Genomic DNA, 16,020 nt, shown 5'->3' with positions numbered 1-16,020 from the left:
AAATAGACACACACACACAAATAGACACACACTCACAAACAAATAGACGCACACTCACACACACACAAATAGACACACACACACAAACAAATAGACACACACACACAAACAAATAGACACACACACACAAATAGACACACGCACAGACACACACTCACACACAAACAAATGGACACACACACACACACAAATAGACACACACACTAACAAACAAATAGACACACACTCACACACAAACAAATAGACACACACTCACACAAACAAATAGACACACACTCACACACAAACAAATAGACACACACTCACACACAAACAAATAGCCACACACTCACACAAACAAATAGACACACACTCACACACAAACAAATAGACGCACGCTCACACACACACACAAACAAACAAATAGACACACACTCACACACACATAAACAAACAAATAGACACACACTCACACACAAACAAATAGACACACACTCACACAAACAAATAGCCACACACTCACACAAACAAATAGACACACACTCACACACACACAAACAAACAAATAGACACACACACACAAACAAACAAATAGACACACACTCACACACAAACAAACAAATAGACACACACTCACATACAAACAAATAGACACACACTCACACACACACAAACAAACAAATAGACACACATTCACACACAAACAAATAGACACACACACAAACAAATAGACACACACACACACAAACAAATAGACACACACACACACAAACAAATAGACATACACACACACAAACAAATAGACACACACACACACACACACAAACAAATAGACACACACACACAAACAAATAGACATACATACACACACAAACAAATAGCCACACACTCACACACACAAATAGCCACACACTCACACACAAACAAATAGATACACACTCACACAAACAAATAGACACACACTCACACACAAACAAATAGACACACACACACAAACAAATAGACATACATACACACACAAACAAATAGCCACACACTCACACACACAAATAGAGATACACTCACACAAACAAATAGACATACACTCACACAAACAAATAGCCACACACTCACACACACAAATAGCCACACACTCACACACAAACAAATAGACACACACTCACACACACACACAAACAAATAGACACACTCACACAAACAAATAGACACACACTCACACACAAACAAATAGACACACGCTCACAAACAAATAGACACACACACACAAACAAATAGACACACACTCACACACAAACAAATAGACACACACTCACAAACAAATAGACACACACTCACACACAAACAAATAGACACACACACACAAACAAATAGACACACACAAACAAATAGACACACACACACACACACAAATAGACACACACTCGCACACACACAAACAAATGGACACACACACAAACAAATAGACACACACACACACACACAAACAAATAGACACACACACACAAATAGACACACACTCACAAACAAATAGACACACACACACACACACAAATAGACACACACTCACACACACACAAACAAATAGACACACACACACAAACAAATAGACACACACACACACACAAACCAATAGACACACACACACAAATAGACACACACACACAAACAAATAGACACACACTCACAAACAAATAGACACACACTCACACACACACAAATAGACACACACACACACACACAAACAAATGGACACACACACACAAACAAGTAGACACACACACACACACAAATAGACACACGCACAGACACACACTCACACACAAACAAACAAATAGACACACACACAAACAAATGGACACACACACACACAAATAGACACACACACTAACAAACAAATACACACACACTCACACACACACACAGACACACACTCACACACACACACACACACACACAAATAGACGCACACACAAACAAATAGACACACACACAAACAAACAAATATACACACACTCACACAAACAAATAGACACACACTCACAAACACACAAATAGACACACACTCACACACAAACAAATAGACACACACTCACACACACACAAACAAATAGACACACACTCACACACACACAAATAGACACACTCACACAAACAAATAGACACACACTCACACACAAACAAATAGACGCACGCTCACACACACACACAAACAAACAAATAGACATACACACACAAATAGACACACACACACACAAACAAATAGACACACACACACACAAACAAATAGACACACACTCACACACAAACACATAGACGCACACTCACACGCACACAAATAGACACTCACACGCACACAAATAGACACACACAAACAAACAAATAGACACACACACACACAAACAAATAGACACACACACACAAACAGACACACGCACACACACAAACAAACAAATAGACACACACACACACAAACAAATAGACACACACACACACACAAACAAACAAATAGACACACACTCACACATAATCAAATAGACACACACTCACACACGCACACAAATAGAACACACACACAAACAAATAGACACACACTCACACGCACACAAACAAATAGACATACACACACACAAACAAATAGACACACACTCACACACAGACAAATAGACACACACTCACACACACACAAACAAATAGACATACACATACACAAACAAATAGACACACACTCACACGCACACAAACAAATAGACATACACATACACAAACAAATAGACACACACTCACACACAAACAAATAGACACACACTCACACACAAACAAATAGCCACACACCCACACAAACAAATAGACAGACACTCACACACAAACAAATAGACGCATGCTCACACACACACACAAACAAACAAATAGACACACACTGACACACAAACAAATAGACACACACACAAATAGACACACACACACAAACAAATAGACATACACACACACACACAAACAAATAGACACACACTCACACAAACAAATAGACACACACTCATACACACACACACACACACACAAATAGACACACACAAACAAATAGACGCACGCTCACATACACACACAAACAAACAAATAGACGCACACTCACACACAAATAGACACACACAAACAAACAAATGGACACACACATACAAATAGACACACACACACAAACAAATAGACTCACACACACAAACAAAAAAACACACACAAACAAACAAATAGACACACACTCACACACAAACAAATAGACACACACTCACACGCACACAAATAGACGCACACTCACACACAAACAAATAGACACACACTCACACACACAAATAGACACACACACACAAACAAATAGACACACTCACACACAAACAAATAGACACACACTCACACACAAACAAATAGACACACACTCACACACAAACAAATAGACACACACTCACACACACACAAATAGACACACTCACACACAAACAAATAGACACACACACACACAAACAAATAGACACACACTCACACACAAACAAATAGACACACACTCACACACAAATAAATAGACACACACACACACACACAAACAAATAGACACACACTCACACAGAAACAAATAGACACACACTCACACACAAACAAATAGCCACACACTCACACAAACAAATAGACACACACTCACACACACACGCACACACAAATAGACACACACAAACAAATAGACCCACACACAGACAAATAGACACACACTCACACACACACACACTCACACACACAAATAGACACACACTCACACACACACAAATAGACACACACACACAAACAAATAGACACACACTCACACAAACAAATAGACACACACAAACACAAATAGACACACACTCACACACAAACAAATAGACACACACACACACAAACAAATAGACATACATACACACACAGACAAATAGCCACACACTCACACCCACAAATAGAGACACACTCACACAAACAAATAGACACACACTCACACACAAACAAATAGCCACACACTCACACAAACAAATAGACACACACTCACACACAAACAAATAGACGCACGCTCACACACACACACAAACAAACAAATAGACACACACTCACACACACATAAACAAACAAATAGACACACACTCACACACAAACAAATAGACACACACTCACACAAACAAATAGCCACACACTCACACAAACAAATAGACACACACTCACACACACACAAACAAACAAATAGACACACACACACAAACAAACAAATAGACACACACTCACACACACACAAACAAACAAATAGACACACACTCACATACAAACAAATAGACACACACTCACACACACACAAACAAACAAATAGACACACATTCACACGCAAACAAATAGACACACACACAAACAAATAGACACACACACACACAAACAAATAGACACACACACACACAAACAAATAGACATACACACACACAAACAAATAGACACACACACACACACACAAACAAATAGACACACACACACAAACAAATAGACATACATACACACACAAACAAATAGCCACACACTCACACACACAAATAGCCACACACTCACACACAAACAAATAGATACACACTGACACAAACAAATAGACACACACTCACACACAAACAAATAGACACACACACACAAACAAATAGACATACATACACACACAAACAAATAGCCACACACTCACACACACAAATAGAGATACACTCACACAAACAAATAGACATACACTCACACAAACAAATAGCCACACACTCACACACACAAATAGCCACACACTCACACACAAACAAATAGACACACACTCACACACACACACAAACAAATAGACACACTCACACAAACAAATAGACACACACTCACACACAAACAAATAGACACACGCTCACAAACAAATAGACACACACACACAAACAAATAGACACACACTCACACACAAACAAATAGACACACACTCACAAACAAATAGACACACACTCACACACAAACAAATAGACACACACACACAAACAAATAGACACACACAAACAAATAGACACACACACACACACACAAATAGACACACACTCGCACACACACAAACAAATGGACACACACACAAACAAATAGACACACACACACACACACAAACAAATAGACACACACAAATAGACACACACTCACAAACAAATAGACACACACACACACACACACAAATAGACACACACTCACACACACACAAACAAATAGACACACACACACAAACAAATAGACACACACACACACACAAACCAATAGACACACACACACAAATAGACACACACACACAAACAAATAGACACACACTCACAAACAAATAGACACACACTCACACACACACAAATAGACACACACACACACACACAAACAAATGGACACACACACACAAACAAGTAGACACACACACACACACAAATAGACACACGCACAGACACACACTCACACACAAACAAACAAATAGACACACACACAAACAAATGGACACACACACACACAAATAGACACACACACTAACAAACAAATACACACACACTCACACACACACACAGACACACACTCACACACACACACACACACACACACAAATAGACGCACACACAAACAAATAGACACACACACAAACAAACAAATATACACACACTCACACAAACAAATAGACACACACTCACAAACACACAAATAGACACACACTCACACACAAACAAATAGACACACACTCACACACACACAAACAAATAGACACACACTCACACACACACAAATAGACACACTCACACAAACAAATAGACACACACTCACACACAAACAAATAGACGCACGCTCACACACACACACAAACAAACAAATAGACATACACACACAAATAGACACACACACACACAAACAAATAGACACACACACACACACAAACAAATAGACACACACTCACACACAAACACATAGACGCACACTCACACGCACACAAATAGACACTCACACGCACACAAATAGACACACACAAACAAACAAATAGACACACACACACACAAACAAATAGACACACACACACAAACAGACACACGCACACACACAAACAAACAAATAGACACACACACACACAAACAAATAGACACACACACACACACAAACAAACAAATAGACACACACTCACACATAATCAAATAGACACACACTCACACACGCACACAAATAGAACACACACACAAACAAATAGACACACACTCACACGCACACAAACAAATAGACATACACACACACAAACAAATAGACACACACTCACACACGGACAAATAGACACACACTCACACACACACAAACAAATAGACATACACATACACAAACAAATAGACACACACTCACACGCACACAAACAAATAGACATACACATACACAAACAAATAGACACACACTCACACACAAACAAATAGACACACACTCACACACAAACAAATAGCCACACACCCACACAAACAAATAGACAGACACTCACACACAAACAAATAGACGCATGCTCACACACACACACAAACAAACAAATAGACACACACTGACACACAAACAAATAGACACACACACAAATAGACACACACACACAAACAAATAGACATACACACACACACACAAACAAATAGACACACACTCACACAAACAAATAGACACACACTCATACACACACACACACACACACAAATAGACACACACAAACAAATAGACGCACGCTCACATACACACACAAACAAACAAATAGACGCACACTCACACACAAATAGACACACACAAACAAACAAATGGACACACACATACAAATAGACACACACACACAAACAAATAGACTCACACACACAAACAAAAAAACACACACAAACAAACAAATAGACACACACTCACACACAAACAAATAGACACACACTCACACGCACACAAATAGACGCACACTCACACACAAACAAATAGACACACACTCACACACACAAATAGACACACACACACAAACAAATAGACACACTCACACACAAACAAATAGACACACACTCACACACAAACAAATAGACACACACTCACACACAAACAAATAGACACACACTCACACACACACAAATAGACACACTCACACACAAACAAATAGACACACACACACACAAACAAATAGACACACACTCACACACAAACAAATAGACACACACTCACACACAAATAAATAGACACACACACACACACACAAACAAATAGACACACACTCACACAGAAACAAATAGACACACACTCACACACAAACAAATAGCCACACACTCACACAAACAAATAGACACACACTCACACACACACGCACACACAAATAGACACACACAAACAAATAGACCCACACACAGACAAATAGACACACACTCACACACACACACACTCACACACACAAATAGACACACACTCACACACACACAAATAGACACACACACACAAACAAATAGACACACACTCACACAAACAAATAGACACACACAAACACAAATAGACACACACTCACACACAAACAAATAGACACACACACACACAAACAAATAGACATACATACACACACAGACAAATAGCCACACACTCACACCCACAAATAGAGACACACTCACACAAACAAATAGACACACACTCACACACAAACAAATAGCCACACACTCACACAAACAAATAGACACACACTCACACACAAACAAATAGACGCACGCTCACACACACACACAAACAAACAAATAGACACACACTCACACACACATAAACAAACAAATAGACACACACTCACACACAAACAAATAGACACACACTCACACAAACAAATAGCCACACACTCACACAAACAAATAGACACACACTCACACACACACAAACAAACAAATAGACACACACACACAAACAAACAAATAGACACACACTCACACACACACAAACAAACAAATAGACACACACTCACATACAAACAAATAGACACACACTCACACACACACAAACAAACAAATAGACACACATTCACACGCAAACAAATAGACACACACACAAACAAATAGACACACACACACACAAACAAATAGACACACACACACACAAACAAATAGACATACACACACACAAACAAATAGACACACACACACACACACAAACAAATAGACACACACACACAAACAAATAGACATACATACACACACAAACAAATAGCCACACACTCACACACACAAATAGCCACACACTCACACACAAACAAATAGATACACACTGACACAAACAAATAGACACACACTCACACACAAACAAATAGACACACACACACAAACAAATAGACATACATACACACACAAACAAATAGCCACACACTCACACACACAAATAGAGATACACTCACACAAACAAATAGACATACACTCACACAAACAAATAGCCACACACTCACACACACAAATAGCCACACACTCACACACAAACAAATAGACACACACTCACACACACACACAAACAAATAGACACACTCACACAAACAAATAGACACACACTCACACACAAACAAATAGACACACACTCACACACACACGCACACACAAATAGACACACACAAACAAATAGACCCACACACAGACAAATAGACACACACTCACACACACACACACTCACACACACAAATAGACACACACTCACACACACACAAATAGACACACACACACAAACAAATAGACACACACTCACACAAACAAATAGACACACACAAACACAAATAGACACACACTCACACACAAACAAATAGACACACACACACACAAACAAATAGACATACATACACACACAGACAAATAGCCACACACTCACACCCACAAATAGAGACACACTCACACAAACAAATAGACACACACTCACACACAAACAAATAGCCACACACCCACACAAACAAATAGACAGACACTCACACACAAACAAATAGACGCATGCTCACACACACACACAAACAAACAAATAGACACACACTGACACACAAACAAATAGACACACACACAAATAGACACACACACACAAACAAATAGACATACACACACACACACAAACAAATAGACACACACTCACACAAACAAATAGACACACACTCATACACACACACACACACACACAAATAGACACACACAAACAAATAGACGCACGCTCACATACACACACAAACAAACAAATAGACGCACACTCACACACAAATAGACACACACAAACAAACAAATGGACACACACATACAAATAGACACACACACACAAACAAATAGACTCACACACACAAACAAAAAAACACACACAAACAAACAAATAGACACACACTCACACACAAACAAATAGACACACACTCACACGCACACAAATAGACGCACACTCACACACAAACAAATAGACACACACTCACACACACAAATAGACACACACACACAAACAAATAGACACACTCACACACAAACAAATAGACACACACTCACACACAAACAAATAGACACACACTCACACACAAACAAATAGACACACACTCACACACACACAAATAGACACACTCACACACAAACAAATAGACACACACACACACAAACAAATAGACACACACTCACACACAAACAAATAGACACACACTCACACACAAATAAATAGACACACACACACACACACAAACAAATAGACACACACTCACACAGAAACAAATAGACACACACTCACACACAAACAAATAGCCACACACTCACACAAACAAATAGACACACACTCACACACACACGCACACACAAATAGACACACACAAACAAATAGACCCACACACAGACAAATAGACACACACTCACACACACACACACTCACACACACAAATAGACACACACTCACACACACACAAATAGACACACACACACAAACAAATAGACACACACTCACACAAACAAATAGACACACACAAACACAAATAGACACACACTCACACACAAACAAATAGACACACACACACACAAACAAATAGACATACATACACACACAGACAAATAGCCACACACTCACACCCACAAATAGAGACACACTCACACAAACAAATAGACACACACTCACACACAAACAAATAGCCACACACTCACACAAACAAATAGACACACACTCACACACAAACAAATAGACGCACGCTCACACACACACACAAACAAACAAATAGACACACACTCACACACACATAAACAAACAAATAGACACACACTCACACACAAACAAATAGACACACACTCACACAAACAAATAGCCACACACTCACACAAACAAATAGACACACACTCACACACACACAAACAAACAAATAGACACACACACACAAACAAACAAATAGACACACACTCACACACACACAAACAAACAAATAGACACACACTCACATACAAACAAATAGACACACACTCACACACACACAAACAAACAAATAGACACACATTCACACGCAAACAAATAGACACACACACAAACAAATAGACACACACACACACAAACAAATAGACACACACACACACAAACAAATAGACATACACACACACAAACAAATAGACACACACACACACACACAAACAAATAGACACACACACACAAACAAATAGACATACATACACACACAAACAAATAGCCACACACTCACACACACAAATAGCCACACACTCACACACAAACAAATAGATACACACTGACACAAACAAATAGACACACACTCACACACAAACAAATAGACACACACACACAAACAAATAGACATACATACACACACAAACAAATAGCCACACACTCACACACACAAATAGAGATACACTCACACAAACAAATAGACATACACTCACACAAACAAATAGCCACACACTCACACACACAAATAGCCACACACTCACACACAAACAAATAGACACACACTCACACACACACACAAACAAATAGACACACTCACACAAACAAATAGACACACACTCACACACAAACAAATAGACACACGCTCACAAACAAATAGACACACACACACAAACAAATAGACACACACTCACACACAAACAAATAGACACACACTCACAAACCAATAGACACACACTCACACACAAACAAATAGACACACACACACAAACAAATAGACACACACAAACAAATAGACACACACACACACACACAAATAGACACACACTCGCACACACACAAACAAATGGACACACACACAAACAAATAGACACACACACACACACACAAACAAATAGACACACACAAATAGACACACACTCACAAACAAATAGACACACACACACACACACACAAATAGACACACACTCACACACACACAAACAAATAGACACACACACACAAACAAATAGACACACACACACACACAAACCAATAGACACACACACACAAATAGACACACACACACAAACAAATAGACACACACTCACAAACAAATAGACACACACTCACACACACACAAATAGACACACACACACACACACAAACAAATGGACACACACACACAAACAAGTAGACACACACACACACACAAATAGACACACGCACAGACACACACTCACACACAAACAAACAAATAGACACACACACAAACAAATGGACACACACAATCACACAAATAGACACACACACTAACAAACAAATACACACACACTCACACACACACACAGACACACACTCACACACACACACACACACACACACAAATAGACGCACACACAAACAAATAGACACACACACAAACAAACAAATATACACACACTCACACAAACAAATAGACACACACTCACAAACACACAAATAGACACACACTCACACACAAACAAATAGACACACACTCACACACACACAAACAAATAGACACACACTCACACACACACAAATAGACACACTCACACAAACAAATAGACACACACTCACACACAAACAAATAGACGCACGCTCACACACACACACAAACAAACAAATAGACATACACACACAAATAGACACACACACACACAAACAAATAGACACACACACACACACAAACAAATAGACACACACTCACACACAAACACATAGACGCACACTCACACGCACACAAATAGACACTCACACGCACACAAATAGACACACACAAACAAACAAATAGACACACACACACACAAACAAATAGACACACACACACAAACAGACACACGCACACACACAAACAAACAAATAGACACACACACACACAAACAAATAGACACACACACACACACAAACAAACAAATAGACACACACTCACACATAATCAAATAGACACACACTCACACACGCACACAAATAGAACACACACACAAACAAATAGACACACACTCACACGCACACAAACAAATAGACATACACACACACAAACAAATAGACACACACTCACACACGGACAAATAGACACACACTCACACACACACAAACAAATAGACATACACATACACAAACAAATAGACACACACTCACACGCACACAAACAAATAGACATACACATACACAAACAAATAGACACACACTCACACACAAACAAATAGACACACACTCACACACAAACAAATAGCCACACACCCACACAAACAAATAGACAGACACTCACACACAAACAAATAGACGCATGCTCACACACACACACAAACAAACAAATAGACACACACTGACACACAAACAAATAGACACACACACAAATAGACACACACACACAAACAAATAGACATACACACACACACACAAACAAATAGACACACACTCACACAAACAAATAGACACACACTCATACACACACACACACACACACAAATAGACACACACAAACAAATAGACGCACGCTCACATACACACACAAACAAACAAATAGACGCATACTCACACACAAATAGACACACACAAACAAACAAATGGACACACACATACAAATAGACACACACACACAAACAAATAGACTCACACACACAAACAAAAAAACACACACAAACAAACAAATAGACACACACTCACACACAAACAAATAGACACACACTCACACGCACACAAATAGACGCACACTCACACACAAACAAATAGACACACACTCACACACACAAATAGACACACACACACAAACAAATAGACACACTCACACACAAACAAATAGACACACACTCACACACAAACAAATAGACACACACTCACACACAAACAAATAGACACACACTCACACACACACAAATAGACACACTCACACACAAACAAATAGACACACACACACACAAACAAATAGACACACACTCACACACAAACAAATAGACACACACTCACACACAAATAAATAGACACACACACACACACACAAACAAATAGACACACACTCACACAGAAACAAATAGACACACACTCACACACAAACAAATAGCCACACACTCACACAAACAAATAGACACACACTCACACACACACGCACACACAAATAGACACACACAAACAAATAGACCCACACACAGACAAATAGACACACACTCACACACACACACACTCACACACACAAATAGACACACACTCACACACACACAAATAGACACACACACACAAACAAATAGACACACACTCACACAAACAAATAGACACACACAAACACAAATAGACACACACTCACACACAAACAAATAGACACACACACACACAAACAAATAGACATACATACACACACAGACAAATAGCCACACACTCACACCCACAAATAGAGACACACTCACACAAACAAATAGACACACACTCACACACAAACAAATAGCCACACACCCACACAAACAAATAGACAGACACTCACACACAAACAAATAGACGCATGCTCACACACACACACAAACAAACAAATAGACACACACTGACACACAAACAAATAGACACACACACAAATAGACACACACACACAAACAAATAGACATACACACACACACACAAACAAATAGACACACACTCACACAAACAAATAGACACACACTCATACACACACACACACACACACAAATAGACACACACAAACAAATAGACGCACGCTCACATACACACACAAACAAACAAATAGACGCACACTCACACACAAATAGACACACACAAACAAACAAATGGACACACACATACAAATAGACACACACACACAAACAAATAGACTCACAGACACAAACAAAAAAACACACACAAACAAACAAATAGACACACACTCACACACAAACAAATAGACACACACTCACACGCACACAAATAGACGCACACTCACACACAAACAAATAGACACACACTCACACACACAAATAGACACACACACACAAACAAATAGACACACTCACACACAAACAAATAGACACACACTCACACACAAACAAATAGACACACACTCACACACAAACAAATAGACACACACTCACACACACACAAATAGACACACTCACACACAAACAAATAGACACACACACACACAAACAAATAGACACACACTCACACACAAACAAATAGACACACACTCACACACAAATAAATAGACACACACACACACACACAAACAAATAGACACACACTCACACAGAAACAAATAGACACACACTCACACACAAACAAATAGCCACACACTCACACAAACAAATAGACACACACTCACACACACACGCACACACAAATAGACACACACAAACAAATAGACCCACACACAGACAAATAGACACACACTCACACACACACACACTCACACACACAAATAGACACACACTCACACACACACAAATAGACACACACACACAAACAAATAGACACACACTCACACAAACAAATAGACACACACAAACACAAATAGACACACACTCACACACAAACAAATAGACACACACACACACAAACAAATAGACATACATACACACACAGACAAATAGCCACACACTCACACCCACAAATAGAGACACACTCACACAAACAAATAGACACACACTCACACACAAACAAATAGCCACACACTCACACAAACAAATAGACACACACTCACACACAAACAAATAGACGCACGCTCACACACACACACAAACAAACAAATAGACACACACTCACACACACATAAACAAACAAATAGACACACACTCACACACAAACAAATAGACACACACTCACACAAACAAATAGCCACACACTCACACAAACAAATAGACACACACTCACACACACACAAACAAACAAATAGACACACACACACAAACAAACAAATAGACACACACTCACACACACACAAACAAACAAATAGACACACACTCACATACAAACAAATAGACACACACTCACACACACACAAACAAACAAATAGACACACATTCACACGCAAACAAATAGACACACACACAAACAAATAGACACACACACACACAAACAAATAGACACACACACACACAAACAAATAGACATACACACACACAAACAAATAGACACACACACACACACACAAACAAATAGACACACACACACAAACAAATAGACATACATACACACACAAACAAATAGCCACACACTCACACACACAAATAGCCACACACTCACACACAAACAAATAGATACACACTGACACAAACAAATAGACACACACTCACACACAAACAAATAGACACACACACACAAACAAATAGACATACATACACACACAAACAAATAGCCACACACTCACACACACAAATAGAGATACACTCACACAAACAAATAGACATACACTCACACAAACAAATAGCCACACACTCACACACACAAATAGCCACACACTCACACACAAACAAATAGACACACACTCACACACACACACAAACAAATAGACACACTCACACAAACAAATAGACACACACTCACACACAAACAAATAGACACACGCTCACAAACAAATAGACACACACACACAAACAAATAGACACACACTCACACACAAACAAATAGACA

This window comes from Cetorhinus maximus, chromosome 6 (genome assembly GCF_964194155.1).
Source record: "Cetorhinus maximus chromosome 6, sCetMax3.hap1.1, whole genome shotgun sequence".
NCBI classification, from domain to species: domain Eukaryota; kingdom Metazoa; phylum Chordata; class Chondrichthyes; order Lamniformes; family Cetorhinidae; genus Cetorhinus; species Cetorhinus maximus.
The sequence above is the reverse complement of the archived record's forward strand: the minus strand, read 5'-3'. Positions refer to the sequence as shown.